Raw genomic sequence first — 18,500 nt, forward strand, 5'->3', positions numbered from 1 at the left:
CAGTTCTAGTGTTAAAATATGATAAAAAAAAGCTTTTTCCGTTTAGTTGTTTAGTATTTTTCCCGTTCTGTGTATCTCAATGTTAGCTATGGCATGGAAATGAAACATAGAAATGCAGTAGGTTATTGTAATACTTAAACGAGAGAGTATATAATTCATGTTAACAGAGTAATGTTATTAGCATAGATTTTAACATAAAGTACTTATGTTCTTGCCACTGAATAATTGAAGGAATACTTCTCCTGTATTGATACACAGAGAAAACAGATTCGTTGTGATAACCGAATTTGTTTCCAATCGAATTCAGTCGGTTCTAACAACTATCCCAAAATTCGATTGTAATTATTGTATAATTCGGTTAGTATTACTGAATATATGGTGTACACAAAAATTTTTAATTATTATTCGGTAATCTGGATTGAAATTATTGGTATTAGCAACTGAAATATTATTTATAGAAAAACAATTTGTGGATTATGTGTATTTGAAAATATATTTATTTTGTGTAAAGTATTTACAATAAAATATAAATATGTATAAACTTACAAAACGTATACATATAAAATAACTTCTCCCCTTTTGCTTTGAGATTTTCATGGTAATAAACAGGGATTTTGCTCTTGATTCTGCTCAACATTTTCAAAGGAACACTATCTTTCCACGCCTTTCCGCTGTGTAAAATTATTAAAAATTATAGAAAAATAACACAAAATAGATTATAAGATATAAAATACACCAAACATTACCTTTTTTATCCAAATTTCTGCATTAATTTATCCTCAAATGTAATTAGGTTTTTTTATATTATTTTTATTTTATTTATTTTTGTATACGTCAACTATAATTACCAATTAATCGGTTGTGAACATCGAATTTGGTTCCTTTAACCGTAATTAAATTTTAAATAATTACTTCAATTGATAATTGGTTGCAGTGCTCAATATTTTTTACTTTCTACTGTTTTTCGGTTGTAGCGACTAATATTTGATGTTCTTACGTTTTAATCCTAAATAAAAGTCGGCTGCATTTACTGAATTGCCAAATGAATTTAATAACCGATACAATTCAGTTCAAATTATTAATTTAGAAATTGTTAAAACCACAATTCGATTAGTATTATTATTTTTTAATACTGAATATAGAAAATCAGTTAAGTATACAGTTTTTCAATAACAGCGATACAATTTTAATTAGTTTAACTAAATATTTATCATGGTAACCGATTTCCCATCGATCTGTTTTCTGTGTGTATGTAAAGAATAACAAAAATGTTGTTATTTAAATCCAATCTTTTACTTTTCTGTTTATTTAATATTGGAGGCTCATAAAAGAATCATTTCTAAGAGTCACCTAAAAGTGCTGGCAGGGCTGAAATGAGTTTATATAATTCTCAGTATTCTGTATTTCTGTTTATAGTTAAGTTTTTGTGAGGGAAATTGAAATGTCACATTTGTTAGAAATGTTGAAGTATATTCTGCTTTAATTATAATAATTATACCCTACAACACTATAGTGGGGAGGGTATTATACGTTTGTGCTGATGTTTGTAAAACACAAAAATATTGGTCCTACACCCACCTTAAGACATGTCCGTCCGGCTGGCTGGCTGTCCATGTAAACGTTGTGCGCAAGGTACAGGCCGCAATTTTGAAGATAATTTGATGAAATTTGGACCAAGCCTGTTTTTTTGGCACAGGGACGAACGCTATTGAAAATGGTTGAAATTGGTCCATAATTTCACCGTACCTTCCGATTTGTCATAATTACGTCAAATATACTATTATCTCTCTAAAAATTGGCACAAATAAGTTTTATGTAAGTATAAATGACACTGCAAATTTTTGTAATGATCGGCCCTTATTTGACCCAAGCCCCCATACAAACCCCCCTTCCAAAAATGTCTTAAACGTCAAAAATTGACTTGTAACCATTTGTATCGCATTGAAATTCAACATAACTAATTGTTTTCCCAAATAAGTTAAAGAGTTTCTTATCGTGCTTTCAACCCCAATTTTTTAAATAAATTCACTGTAATATATTGATGGTGGGGAAGCTAGTTCCTTTATTTAAAAATATATCCTTTACCCAAATTTAATGAGGATGGGCCCATGTTTGACCTATACTCTTATATAAAGCCGTATTTAGAAAAAATTGCTTAAATACTTTGGAATTAAGGTAAAATTCAAAATAAAAGTTTCTTTATGAAAAATATTTTTTTTTAAATATACTCATGGTGTAGGGTATTATATGGTCGGCCATGCCCGACTATACTTTCCTACTTTGGAAGGTTGTTACCTTCAATATTAACTTGTTCCGAAACATTTAAGCAATTTATGGATGAAAAACTAATTTTTTGAGAGAGCCTTTATATAGGGGCTAGGGGCAAATATGGACCAAGCCCGTTAAAATTTTGTGAATATATTTATATAATATTTATTTGTGCTGAATTTCATCGCGATATTTGTGTTTATATGTTAATTTTGGACATTCAAGTAATTTTCTGAAGGGGACTTTGTATGGGTGCCTGGTCTATATGAAATTTGGCAAGATCATCATGGCTTGTATAAAACATAGTTGTGCCGCTTTTTATCGATATACAGTTATACTTAACATAATTATGAGCTCAGAAGCCCTTTTCAGGGGGTTCTGTTGTGTGGGGGCTAGGTGACATAATGGACCAAAAAAAGCGTGTGTGCCAAATTTCATCCAATTATCTTGAAAATAGCTTAATGAACTCAGAAAAGTACTTACTCAGGCAAGTACTTACCACAAACGATTACAAGTAATTAGAAAAAGTAGTCATTGTAAATCACATGAAATTACACATACAGCATCTATCTGTATCTTTACTGGCAAGATGACTAATAAATTAGAAGGTATTTATATAACACATTATTAATAAGACCTTATTAGACTACTTCTATGTAATCCAGACCATATGTAGCACTCATTGAAAAGTATGCTTTTAGATAAGTAATTACAATTGAAAGCTGTTACCCAGTTTTTGCTAGGTTACTGACCGGTTTACGGACTAACGATGAAGGTTTGAGATAGTTTTTCTTCATATTAATATAAATTTCCAAAAAAAAAGGTTTTTTTACAATCGGAATCAAAAAAGTACAATTTTTAATGGTATTTTTTAGAACTGGAAAATTCCATTTTGCATCCCTGGTATTGACTGATTTATGGACTAGTCTGTTTAGTATCATATAGTTATATTGACTAGTCAGTTGACTAGAGTATAAACTATTCTAGAGTATGAACCATCGACTTAGAGCTATTAACTAATTATTGACTTGAAGACTAGTTTATGAACTCATCTATTGAAAAGTGTATTAATTGGTCTACCATCTAGTCTGTTAACTTTTCCATTAACTAATAATGATCTAGCCAACGAATTAATCTATTGGCTGCTCTATGTACTAGAAGTTTTATTAGCCTATGGACCAGTCAGTTGATTAGTTTATGGAATAGTCTATTAAATAATCCATGGACTTGCCTAACGAATAGTTTATGAATTATATTAGTATTTTGATTAGGCTATTTAGCCAACGAAACAGGCTTTTTATACGAATTATAGAACGAATTTTGTACGAAAATTTGTCTTATAAACCTGTTACTGTTCACTGGGTAATAATTAATTAAAATTTCCAACTTTTCGAAAACAAAATATGTTTATTAATTTTAACATAACTAATGGCAAACATAATTATTTTAACAGATTTTCATGCATAACATTATATTACTCATACTCAACTATGTTACTCATACGTACCAGTACACTGTTAATATGAACTACTCCCAATAAAACTAGAACTAGGTTTCTCTCTGAAAAAGAAAACTCAACACGGTATCTCACTTATTCTCTGCCTACCTATATTTCTCTGACATTCTCGAACAATTACACTCTGGTGAAAAATTTATTTCCTATTTTCACACATACACCAAGACACACACACACACACAAATACACACAATTGCTATTGTATAGACATAATCATCTCTTGCATAATATATTTTTCCGGTAACTATTATTTTTCTACCAAAGTGTTTGCGTATGTGTATGTCGGTAAGTGTGTGTTTGTATGCGTGTATATATGAATGTATATGTGTGTTAGTCTGCAAAAATTGGCAATAGTGCAACGTGTTTTCTTCTGGTATTTTAGACATATACGAAAATTGTGCAGAAGGCATTCACACCATAAACTATGACGATAAAAATGTATAATATATATATTTTTAAAAGAAAAAAAAAGTATAGAATGATAACAAAATAAAATCTACTATATGCAAACATGCATTTATATAGATATACATACGTATGTATGTTTATATGTATGTAAGTTTTTAAATGAATTTGAAACGTTGATTATAAATGAATTAAAAAAACACACACACACATAACTAAACAACAATGGAAATTTTTACAGAACATAGAATTTTTATATACATTTTGAAATTTATTTCTATTACAAAAAAAAAGAAAACCAAATTAATGCATGAGCCCGAGATAGAATGCAGTGGTAGTGTGAGTCAAAGAGTAAATGAACGCAGTTTTAGAGGAAGTGTTAGAGTTTTAGATAAATATTATGACAGTTTCATTTTATTTAGCTCCATTTTTATTAGTATGTCTGCATAGGCAGCATAAACTAAAAAAAGTACTTAGTATAGATTTTGATTGTTTAACCCGGTTGTTTTACCATTTAAATGAGAGTTTGAGTATAAGGTTAGAAACTTTTATTTTGGCTTTTGTTTCTACTTTTCTGTACTGTTTTGTTTTGGATTTTATAGCTTTTTGTTTATTCTTTTTCAATTTTTTTGTTTGGTTTTTTGTTCTTTAGCTAAAGTGTGTGTTATATTTTTTTTTACCTTAGTTATAAGCAATTATGATGGCTTTTCCTCTTTTATTGTTTTTAATACTGCTACTAGCAGCTTTTAAATACATGATGACGATGTCACTGATGATGATGATGATGATGATGTTGTTGCTGCTGGTGATGTTAAGTTCTTGATACTTTCATGCTCTGACGTTTTAACAATAAGCTCGTATCTAGTATTTAAAAGTATTTTGAGGTTACACTATGATGCAATCATGATGACGTTAAAAGGCAAGATGAGCATGAACTGATATCTATGTTTTTGCCTTTACAGTTTATTAATTGCAGAATTCCAAACAAAAAAGCTTTACATATGCATATAGCACAATTTAAAACAAAAAATTAAAAACTTCTTAAGAGTTTGACAAATTAAATTGCAATTATTTTGGAAAAAAAAAATGCCATTAATTCCGGAATAAATGTTTGAGTATGTAGATAATTTTCTGCGTATACTTCATTTTTTTGAAGTTTTTCTTTGTATGTGTATCTGTACGAATGTTTATATGTATATGCATATGATTTTGTTGTTGTTTGTTAGTATTTGACACAATTTCGAAAAAGATGCGCCTGGAACTTTTACGGGTTTTTATGTCTGTGCTTATGTATGTGTATGCAATTATTTTGTATACAAAATCCTGCTATTCTGCTCAATTTTCAGCTTGGCATAATTTTCTTTTTCGGTTTTCTATGTGTTCAAAAATGTTGATGTAGGTCTGGATTTTCAGGGCATGCAATGCAGTCATAAAGTACTGAGAGAGTTTGTTAATAAGAGAGGGAGAGTGCAATATGACTGGGAGAGAGTGAGAGTATAAATTTTCTCAAAACCCATGCTTTCTCTCTCTCTCTCTTTTAACTAAATGTTGTATGCCTTAATTAATAATTTAAATAATATTTTCTTTTAACTTAAATGTATCATATGTATACATATGTATATTTCTAATGCATTTTCTTTTCCGAGTTGTTGCACTTATTGACTCTCTCTTATTCTATTAGGCAATTAAACTCCTTTAAAGACCTAAAAAGCTTTCCGGTTAAACCAAAAAGCTTTTTAAAAAAGTGTAACGGTAAAATGTAAATAGAGAGCGAGAGACAGTGAGAACATTATTTTGTTCTTTTTTATAATGACGCTTTAAAAATGACGTTAAACTAAATTTTATGCAATAACAATTACAAAAACTATAACATCATCAAGTCACGCGACTTTTATGTTTCAAAGAAATAAAAATAACCAGATTGTTTAGCTTTTTTTAGCTTTTTTAGAAGATTTCTAGAAATAGAAAATAAATTAAAAAAATTTTCTATAGAAAAAGAAATTTTCGTAAAATATCTGCACAAAGATTGTTTAAAAACAAAAAATTTTGAAAAATTTTCTTGCAAAAAATTGTGAAATTCTTTATATAAAGCGAAATTTTTCCATAGAAACAGAAATTTTAAAAACAATTTTATGAAAAGTGAAAATTTTTTTACGAAAAAACTTTGAAAAATCTCTATTGAACGAATAATTTTCCTAAAAACACGAGATATTTTATAAAATTTTCTATAAAAAAGAAATTTTACAAAATTTTTTTTGGAAAGTGGAAATTTTACAAAATTTTGTATGGAAAGCAAAAAGAAATATTTCTAAAGAAAGAGATATTTTCAAAAATATGCTATAGGAAAATAAATTAAAAAAAAGTCAACAAATTTTTATAGAAAGAGAAGTTTTCAAAATATGTCCTATAGAAAGCGAAATCTCTCTATTACAAGATAATTTTTCGAGAGTTTCTATTAAATTTCAAAAAAGGGTAAATTTTGGAAAATTTTCTAAAAAGGAAAAAATATAAAATTCTCTATAAAATGAGAAATTTTCCAAATAATTTTATAGGAAGAGAAATTTTTGAAAATATTTATGGAAAAATATATTATCTCTATTATAGAATATTATTTTAAGAATTTTCTATAGAAAATATTCTAATTTCTAATATTCTAAATTTTTGAAAAATGTTTCCATAGCAAGGGTAATTTTTGAAACTTTTCTATAAAAAAAATTCAGGAAAAGTTTCCATTGTGTCACATTTTCCCTGGAAGTTATGAAGAAAACAACATCTGGCCACACTAACAACGTATGTTGAACTATAAAATAAAAGTATCACAGACGAAACTTTAGATACCTAAACGAAACAGAACGGTGCAAAACAAAAAAGAACTGAACATGAAAACAGCCAAGTCAACCTTCTTTTACTGAAATGTATACATTAAATGAGTAAAATATGCATTTTGAAGTTACCGGTCAGTTGTTTTTTTCTGCTGTTTTTTGTAGTTCAATTTGATGATAAAATACAACTATAACAGTTTATGTTGAGAATAATAGAACGCTTGCGCAGTCGTCAAAACAAAGTTAACGGGGAAAAAGTGTTTGTTTATTAAAAATTTCCGCATCATTTAGATGATAGAGACCAACTATGAAAGACAGATTGCAGACTTTTAAAAACTCTTTTTTTTTTTTGTTTGCTTCTTGCAAATGCACTTCATCTTACATCTCAAACTATTTCCTCATACCCACCGCTCTTTAGCCCACAAAATTCTCATCTTATCGAAGGCAAAAACAAAGTGTGATAATCTCTTAAAATATGTGAAAAATAAAAAACAAGAAAAACAACATAAACAAAAAAGGTAAAACAATATTTACAAGGGTTAATAAACCTTCTTTTTTTTTTTTTTTTTTTTCTTGTTGATTTTTAATTTAAAACAGCGTAATATAAAGTGGCGAAAAAAGTGAAAAAATTTTGCCACAAATATTTTGTTTAAAATCATAAATTTTTACTTTTTACGCACGTTTAACTATTTTATTACTTTTTTTTATTATTTGTTACATATTTCTTGTAGTTGAACTTCTGTTTTACCTTGGATAGTATAAGAATGTAAGTTATTTTTTGGGAAGTTTTTCGCACTATTTTTTTCTACATTTAATGTGTTTTTTCTGTTTCTTGTATTTTGGTGTTTAGTGTTTTCTTCTGTTTCTTTTGTGATATTTTAGATTTTTATACATTTGTGCTTCTTCTGTTTCGTTTTATTTATTCAGTATATTGTTGTAATTCAACTGCATTCATACTGCAACATAAGTTAAGTATTTTGTTAGAGTTGTGTGTATAAAATATAATTTTTGTTTTTTGTACACGCATATCAGCTGTGTTTAAAGCGGTAATGGGAAACCTTTGACAATTCTTTTTCTAAACAAGAGAATATATTTATTTGAAAATTTTCCATAAATCATAAAATTTTCTCGAATTTTTTACAGAAAACGAAATTTTCAATAAAATTTTATAAAAAAGCTAAATTTTAGCAAATATTTTACAATAAAAGAAAAATTTTCGATAGTTTTATATGTATAAGAAAGATATTTTTTATCAGGGGAAACAATTTCAGAAATTTTCAGATTATTTTATACAAAAAAAGAATTTTCTAAAATAGAGAAATCTTTAGAAAATTATTTATAAAAAAGAGAAATTTTTCTAAAATATGGAGTAATTTTACAAAAATTTTTGGAAATTTTATATAAATCATAAAATTTTTAGAAATTTTATATAAATCATCAAATGATTGAAAAATTTTTAATAGAAATACAAATTTCCGATAATTTTTTTTTTACAAAAGCAAGATTTTAACAAATTTTTTATAATAAAAGAAAAATGATTGAACATATTATATATGAAAAGAAATATTTGAAAAATATTTTTATAAAAATAAACATTTTCTATCGAAAGAGAAATTTTCAGATTACTTTATATAAAAAGTGAAAATTTTAGAAAATTTGTTATAAAAACAGAAACATTTAGAAAAAAAAAAATTTATAAAAAAATAGATATTTTCGAAAATTTTCTATAAAAATAGATATTTTACAAAATTTTTTGTAAAATGAGAAATATTTCAGAAATTTCTATAAAAAAATTTTTGTACAAAAATATTAATTTTTAAAAAAAAAATAAATTTTTCCAAATTTTTTTTCAAAGAAAATCAGAAAATTTCCCAAAATTTTCTATATAAATAGGAAATTTCCCAAAATTTGTTCTATGTAAATAAAAGTTACAAAATTTTCTATATAAAAAGAAAATTTGTCAAAATTTTCTATTGAATCACGAAATTTTACAAAATATTTTATAAAATCAGAAAATTCCCAAAATTTTCTATAAAATCAGAAACCTTCCTAAAATATTCAATAAAATCAGAAGATGTCCCATAATTTCCTATAAAATCTGAAAGTTTCCCAAAATTTTCTATAGTATCACGAAATTTTACAAAAATTTTTATAAAAGCAGAAAATTTCCTAAAATTTTCTATAAAATCAGAAAATTTCCCAAAATTTTTTATAAAATTAGAGAATTTCCCAAAATTTTCTATAAAATCATGAAATTTTACAAAATTTTTTATAAAAGCAGAAAATTTCCCAAAATTTTCTGTAAAAATAGAAAATTTGCAAAATTTTCTATATAAATAGGAAATTTCCCAAAATTTTCTATATAAATAGAAAATTTCCCAAAATTAGTATATAAATAGGAAATTTCCCAAAAATTTCTATATAAATAGGAAATTTCCAAAAATTTTCTTCATAAATAGGAAATTTCCCAAAATTTTCTTCATAAATAGAAAATTTCCCAAAATTTTCTATAAATATAAATAGAAAAATTCACAAAATTTTCTATATAAGAAGAAAATTTGCCCAAATTATCTATAAAAAATGAAAATCTTGAAAATTTTCTACAGAAAAAATCTCGACAATCTTACATGGAAAAAATAAAATCTCAAAAATTCTCAATACAAAAAGAAAATTTCAAAAATTGAATAAAAAGAGAAAATTTCGAAAATTTAATAGAAATAAAGAATATCGATAATTTTCTATAGAAAAAGAGAATTTTGAATATATATATATGAAAATAAATGTGTTTGTATGTTTGTACTTTATAGACAGCTAAACGGCTGGACCGATTTTTCTGAAATTTTCACAATGTCTTCCTGTATGTCTGGAAGGAACTATGGGTTACATTTTACTACAAAATTTCAAGTGGACGACGTGCCACTCCTACATGCAAAATTAAAAGTCGCAATTCTCAGAAATTTTAAGAGCACACAATGGACAACTTTGACATCCATATGAATACATGGGAATAAAATGGGCATGGCACCTTCCATATAAAGAAAATCTTAAATTGTCCTCATTTTTTCGGAGGCACTTTAGTATCAACATGTTTAGGACAACAAATGGGCGGACTAGCAATAGGGGGCGTGGCACCTTCCATATGAATTAAATATTAAAATTCGTTTATCTGGGAAACCATTGAAGATAGAATCTTAAAATTATACACAAAGTCCTTTAACATCCATGTGCATACTTAAGAGAAAACTGGGCGGACTTTCATAAGGTGGTCTTCGTACCTCCCATAGCTAGAATCCTCAATTTTGCACAAAGAACTTTGACATCCATGTGAACATTTGCGTATAAATTAGCGGGAATTCAATAGGGGTTTGGGTTTTGTTTATTTATATTGACTTAAGGGTAGCAAAGCACACTGGGTATTGCTAGTTTTCTATAAAAAGGCAATCAAAGGAAAAGTTTTAGAATAATTGTTAAAAAAAGTGATTTTTTTAATTATGTAATTTTATACAAAATTTCGAAAATTGTCTCTAGATAAAGAGAATTTCGAAAATTTTCTGTATAAAAAATGCAATCAAAGAGAAAGTTTTCAAAAAACATTTCTTTAAAATAATGATTTTTTATAAAAGATAATTTCTTTAAAATTAGAAAACTTTTCTTTTTCCATTTGCCGGGTACAAGATTGGACAATATGGATCTAACAATCCCTGGTGTTACCAACATAAATATATTTTAAAGGTTTACACCTCTAATGGCATAGCAAATTCATTAACTACGGAAATTTTTCCCCCCTTTAGTTACCTCATGGTATTTTGCACAAACACATACACATTCTCATTGAACCTATAACTAAAGGTAACTCTAAATGAATTTCCAGGTGTATATGCGTGTAAACAGAAATGTAAGCGAAAACAGGAAATCAGAGAAAGTACAAAAAAATGTATAAAAGAGTAAAATAAAAGAAAATGTATATGCGAAAATTTATAACAGAGGTATTGGTGGATTAATTTTGTATACGTGGTTATTTGTTTAATGCGATGATATTAACCACAAAAATGAACATAAAATTCTTTTATTTTCAATGTGAATTTTAATTACGAAATTCCTTGAATACACAACATAAATATGTACTACGTTCAGACAAATTAATCGACAGAACAGTACGGAACTCATAGCAGAGTAAAGAGTTGTAGCCGAAAATTATTTATGTGCAAAAAAATTAAATAATATTGGGCCTAAATGAATTATAGGCAATTATTGAAAAATAATTTTATAATTTGTGTAAAAAAAATTAAACATTAGAATAACTTAAAGCTTTTTGTATGGTTTCTGCTATAATTTATTTGATTTTGTATTTATTTTTTAATGATTTTTAATTGAATTTTTAAATGTAAGCAAAAATTAAACAATTTAATTTTATTATGATTTATGTAAGCAATTAAAATTATATAGATTTTTGTTGTACGTTTGTTTAAAGTATTTTTTTTGCAGTTTGTTTTGAAAACATTTAGATTACTTTCACACAAAACTAATTAATATTTTTATTTAAATGTTTTTTTTTTCATGAGAATATTTTCATTTAATTTCTATTATTATTGAACAACATATTGTACAGTGGGACGAGATAAGGAATAAGTTCAGTAGAAAAACCGTTAAAAAGGTTTTCTATAGAAAACTCTTTCCTGTATACAGAAAACTGTTCAAGTAATAAATAATTACTCGTAGAATCCTTTCTATAAAGGTAACTGTTCACAAAAATTTCTCTTGAAAACTGTTCTCTGTTCAGAAAGTGTTCTTTGGAAAAGTCAATGTTCATGTTCACTGTATAATTTGATTATTGTTTCTAACTATTTGGTCATTTTATTTAGCTTTAGTCTATAATCATAAAAAAAAACAAAAAAAAAAGAAACGATACTAGCAGAGACAACATTAAAGGGATTTCAGTTAAAATTTTTATTAGGTGGCCATTTGTACAATTTTAAACATAAGTGCCAATTGACCAAACATTAAACATCTGTAAATGTGTGCCACATACAAATATACATACATAGATATATACATACAAACATCCATAGAAATGTATTTAAGTGTGTGGTGTTATATGCTCAAATAGACTTTATGTAACACAAACCAACAAAATTTTAAACATGAAAACAATATGTTTGAGTAAGTATGTGTTTGTTGGCCATTTAACAAACGTTTGCGTATATATGTGTGTGTGTGTTTGTTGTTTGTATATGTAGTGTTAATGGTCAGAATTATTACAAAAAGCTTTAGTAAAGTGCGAATTATTAGAGTTATGATTTTATGCCAGAGGCTTACACACACTTACATATATACACACATGGTTATACAAGTGCACACGTTCCACAAACACACGCACTCACTCACAGATTCATTCATTCGTCCAGATTTACACACAATTTAAGAACCACTTGTAAAGCATATGGACTTTAAACTGCCACTTTTCTATTCACTCATTTGTTAAATGTTTAAAAATTTAAATTAAAATGTTTTTTATTTTTACAGTTTAAAGGGAGCATAGCAGCCGCTCTTAGTGCGTTAATGATACAATTGTTAGATGTGTTAGATTTTTGTTGAGGTTAAAAATTTTGGAATTATATGGAAAAAGAACATTTTTTGATTTATTGTATGACCTTTAAACATAATACTGAAAATCTATATTTTAAGTTAATTATTTAAGATGAAATTATGGTTATAACTTATTTATTTAAGATTTATGTTTGAGTATACTGCAATTATTATGTATGTATAAGTATATTGTTATCAATATTTGAAATTAATTAATTATAAATGAAACCACTACTACTATACACATTTTTAACTTTGTGTAAAAAGTACATTAATTTTCTTAAATATTTATATGTATGTAATAAAATTTTCCATATAAAATTTTAGTGTTCTCTCTTTTATAGATTCCCAGATATACGAATTTTAGTTTTAACTTATATGGGAGGTGCAACTCCCGTTATTGCTAGTTCAACATAAATAGCTCATAAAGGAATTCCAGCTGCAATGCATTCCTAGACATAGGAATTTTAGTATTTAATTCATATGGGAAGTGCCACGCCTCCTATTTGTAATCCTCCCATTTTTACCCAAATGTTCACATGGATGAAAAAGTTGTTCGTGCAAAATTTGAGGATTCTTGCTCTAATAATTTCCCAGATATACGTATTTGTGTGTTTAATTCATATGAGGGATGCCACACCCCTTATTGTTAGTCCATCAATTTATTCCCCAAATGTTAACACGAATGACAAAGCTGTTCGTGCAAAATTTGAGGATTCTAGCTCCAATGATGTCCCACATAAATATATTAGAATTTTTGTATTTAATTCATATGAAAGGTGCCACGCCCCCTGTTGCTTATTTGCCAATTTATTACCTAAATGTTCACATGGATGACAAAGTTGTTCTTGCAAAATTTAGGAATTCTAGATCTAAGCATTTTCCAGATATTCACATTTTTGTATTTAATTCATATGGGAGGTGTCACGCCCCCTATTTCTAGTCCTCCCATTTTTTTTCGTCAATTTTTTATTTGGATTTCAATGTTGCCCGTACAAACTTTTAGAATTTTAACTCTTATACTTTCGTAGATATACGTTTTTTATTATTTTATTCATATGGGAGGTGCCACGCCCCTATTTCTAATTCGCCAATTTATTACCCAAATGTTCACATGGATGACAAATTTGTTAGTGCAAAATTTGAGGATTCTAGTTTTAAGCTAAACCAGTATTATTTCACATTATTTTATTAAGCTGAATATATTGAAATAATAGATCAATTTCCGCCATTTCGAGTTCAAAAAAATGGTTTCGATATATTTTAGCAATTTATTGAAAAACTAAATTTCTGAATGAAGCTTTATTTGAGGGCTAGGGGCTAACATTGAGCCACATATAGCTTTAAGTAAATAGTGAACTTTTATATCATTTTCTATGGAAGTAAGGATCAATATTCAGGGCTTTTGAGTCCAGAATTTTTGACTTACACATTGCTCACAGCCAGACGGACGGACAATGCTTAATAAGGCTCAGAATGTTTTTCTAACCCTATTGATATACTTTAAGTGTGAAAGATGCTTGATATGGAGGCTAGGGCAACGATTGACCCACCTACAATTTTGAGTGAATAGTGGACATTTAAAAAAAATTTTCTGAAGGGGGCTTTGCATGGAAGCTAGGATTAAATAAGGCTTGATTCGGGGGTTTCAGTTGTATGAGGTCTAGGTGAAATAATGAGCCTAAGGAACCGAGTGAATTTATCTCGAAAATTTTCGACATACACCTTGCGCACAGCCAGCCAGACGGACGGACAACGCTAAATCAGGATGAGGCAGATATTCTAACCCGATTGATATACTTTAAGCTAAGTATTGGACCAATATTAGTGTGTATTATAGACATCTGCACAAACGCATAATACTCTCGCAACTATAGTGTTGTAATATAATAATATAAAGTAATAATTCAACTTCTTGTTAATTGTTCTAATTTTAATTGTTTATCATTATTCTGCTAATATCTAGATTGAAAACCATTGTCTTTATAATCCAATCCCCAACTGCATATTGCTTTATATTATAAAGTTTATAATTTCACAAAATGTTATAAAATTTGTTTACATAAACAACTAACCTAGATTTTTGAACACTAATTTGGGAATAAACAAGTGAGAAATAATATTAGAGCATGGCCAATCATATTTTACCCTATACCAGTTTGACGAAAAGCTTATTTTCTGAAAATGCTTTTTTATGGGATCTTGGGTCAAATATAGGCCGATCCTAATTATACTTTTAGTTTATATAAATGTTAGTTGCCAGATGTTATTGTGTTACTAATGTTTATAGAGGCATCAAGGATATTGGAACCATTACCGGTGGCTAGCAGGCTAGCTGGACGGAGAGAGCTTCGAATACAGAGATTGATACATAAGGAAGATGTAGGCCCATTATTTTGTGAGTTACAGACATCAGCATATACGCATAATACTATAGTGGTGTAGGATATAAAAACATGAACAAATAAATCATACTTTTGCTTCTGTTTTATTTATTTTCTTTGTATGGATATTCAAACAGAATTCAAATATTTCTAAATTAATCCAAAACAGTTGTATATGAATACTTATGATTCGAAATGTATATAAGCCAATTAGAAGTGAAATTTTTTATGCATTTTAAACATTAGGACATGCAATGGACCGTACTTAAATAAATGTTCAAAAAGAGAAAATATCAACACATAAAGATAAATAGATATTTATAATTGCATATTGTTCATATTTTTAAATAGACACAGAAAGAAATTTTCAGCATATAAAACTTTGTAATTTAACTGTGAAAATATGTAGCTGAAATCGGTTCAAAGCTTCTCCTGATCGATTTCAGCAATGTGATAAAAATACATCTACACAAATGAGCATTATATACCAAAATTATAATCGATGCAAATTTGGCTATAACTCGAATAAAATATCAATTGTCCATAGCTCATATATAGGTTCAACTTTTCAAAGTTGAAAGAGTGTCATTCCTTCTTACCTACTGATTTTTTTTTTTTTAGACTTAAATCCTTCATATAAAAACTGTCTGACAAAAATGAATATCTCACAAATACATTAACATAAAACTCTCAAACAAATAAAATAGTTATATATTTTTTAATAAAAGAATTATTAATGGCATCTCATTTTATATTTTATCTTCTTTAAATAAATATAATTTTTTTGTTTAAATTTTACTTTTAACAAAATTATTTTTATTTTGAGAGGAAAAAAATTATATTCATATGAAGACACGCTTAACTCAAGCAACATTTTCAAGTTTTTATAGAAATTGCAAAAAATGGCACAGACTTTTTTGTACGTATGCAAACGCAACCCTGTAGTTCGGAGCGGCTCTCCTACTATTTTAGAAAGGATCAAGAAAATTAGTAAACTGAATAGTTATCCATAGATTTTCATCAGATATTACTGAGATTGCTAATAAATATTTTATAAATTACAGAAAAAAAAAAGAATTAAAGTAATGTCTTCTTAGACTACTTGGGAACACAAAAGTAATGATTGGAAAGAAATGCCATAAAAAGAAGGATACACAAACTTCTCGTTAAACTTCAGGGATACTAAATTCCATTTTCATATGAACATGTATCGTTGCATACATGCATAAATTCACCAAAAAAGTGAGCATGGAAGAGAGGTAAGAGAAGAAAGAAATAAAAAAATAATAATATTTTAGTTTATTGCAATGGGCGTGCGACAGATATAATTAATGGTTTGAACATTTGCTACGAAGTTTCCTGTTTTCTGTCTATACTCGCATATAGTACAATATCTACAATTGCTGTCACTACATACACACATATACAAATTATTTCACAACTACCACTACCAATTGCGAATATATGTATATCTACTACCACATAAGCAATATACAAATATTTGCTTATGCAAGTGCATTGTAGACAGATACAAACTTATATTGTAAAAAATACCTAGCAGTTTTATAAGATGGCAGAAGGTTCCTCTAATTATTTTTCTAAAACATTTTAAAGTGTTTCTTTGATAATTTCATATGAATGTTTTCTTTGTTAAGTCAATTGGTTACTTCATACATTTCTTATAATCCAGCAGCAAATCAAGCATTCTTTAATGTCCTTAATAATCTACAGAGTAACAACTATTAATACCTTTCTTTACAGAACTTAGAAATTAGTTCTTTTACCATTTCCGTTTATATCTGAATTGAAGAGCTTTTGACTGCTCTCTTCCCAGAGTAACTTTAGTTCGAGATATTCACCACGAACTAAAGGAATGACTTTTTATAACGGATATATGTACATACTTATGATAGCAATAGTTGAATTTTTTTGGAATACCCAATTTTTTTTTTTTTTTTTTTTGTACGTTTTCATTGGTTTGAGTGCTAAAAATAAATTTATAAATTACATTTGTTTAATTTTCGGCTTCTGTTTTTCCTTTTCTCTTTTTATGCAGCTTTAAGTTTTTTATCAACACTTGATTTAAAGTCCAAGTATAGGGAGTTAGTACCTAAGATAAAATTTTTGGACAGAAGAAGTTTCATTCAATGTTGCACATTTTAACCTAAAGGTTTAACAGAAACTTTTTATTTTAAGTCTACAATAAATTGAGGAAAGTTCAATGTCATCTATTATAATTTGATAACTTGTAAGAGCATTTATAACTTTGAGATGTTAACTGCAGATAAAAAAGTAATTTTATTTGTTTAAATTTAAAGCTAAAAAAACACAACTTGGTGCTTGGCTGGCTTAACCAGCAAGCGGGTCAAAAACTCAACTAGAACTGAACTAGAACTGAACTAGAACTGAACTAGAAACTGAACTAGAACTGAACTAGAACTGAACTAGAACTGAACTAGAACTTGAACTAGAAACTTAACTAGAAACTGAACTAGAACTGAACTAGAACTGAAACTAGACTGAACTAGAACTGACTAGAACCTAGGAAGCTGAACTAGAACTGAACTATAGATGAACTAGAACTGAACTAGAAACTGAACATAGTAAACTTGAACTAGAACGGAACTAGACTGAACTAGGAACTGAACTAGACTGAACTAGAAACTGAACTAGAAACTGAACTAGAACTGAACTAGAAACTGAACTAGAAGGGAAAAGAACTGAACTAGACATGAACTGAACTGAACTAGGAACTGAACTAGAACTGGAACTAGAACCTGAACTAGAAACTGAACTAGAGCACTGCACTAGAACTGAACTAGAACTGAACTAGTAGAACTGAACTAGAACTGACTAGAACTGAACTAGAACTGAACTAGAAACTGAACTAGAACTGAACTAGAACTGAACTAGAACTGAACTAGAAACTGAACTATGAAACTTGAACTAGAACGAAACTAGAACTGAACTAGAACTGAACTAGAACTGAACTAGAACTGAACTAGAACTGAACTAGAACTGAACTAGAACTGAACTAGAACTGAACTAGAACTGAACTAGAACTGAACTAGAACTGAACTAGAACTGAACTAGAACTGAACTAGAACTGAACTAGAACTGAACTAGAACTGAACTAGAACTGAACTAGAACTGAACTAGAACTGAACTAGAACTGAACTAGAACTGAACTAGAACTGAACTAGAACTGAACTGAACTAGAACTGAACTAGAACTGAACTAGAACTGTACTAGAACTGAACTAGAACTGAACTAGAACTGAACTAGAACTGAACTAGAACTGAACTAGAACTGAACTAGAACTGAACTAGAACTGAACTAGAACTGAACTAGAACTGAACTAGAACTGAACTAGAACTGAACTAGAACTGAACTAGAACTGAACTAGAACTGAACTAGAACTGAACTAGAACTGAACTAGAACTTAACTAGAACTGAACTAGAACTAATACTTATTATGCGCTAAAGATGTGCAATCAATCAATTTGAAAAATCTATAAA

This window comes from Lucilia sericata, unplaced genomic scaffold (genome assembly GCF_015586225.1).
Source record: "Lucilia sericata isolate MDLA Ls3-8-SP2 unplaced genomic scaffold, ASM1558622v1 Contig000330F_arrow, whole genome shotgun sequence".
Lineage (NCBI taxonomy): Eukaryota > Metazoa > Arthropoda > Insecta > Diptera > Calliphoridae > Lucilia > Lucilia sericata.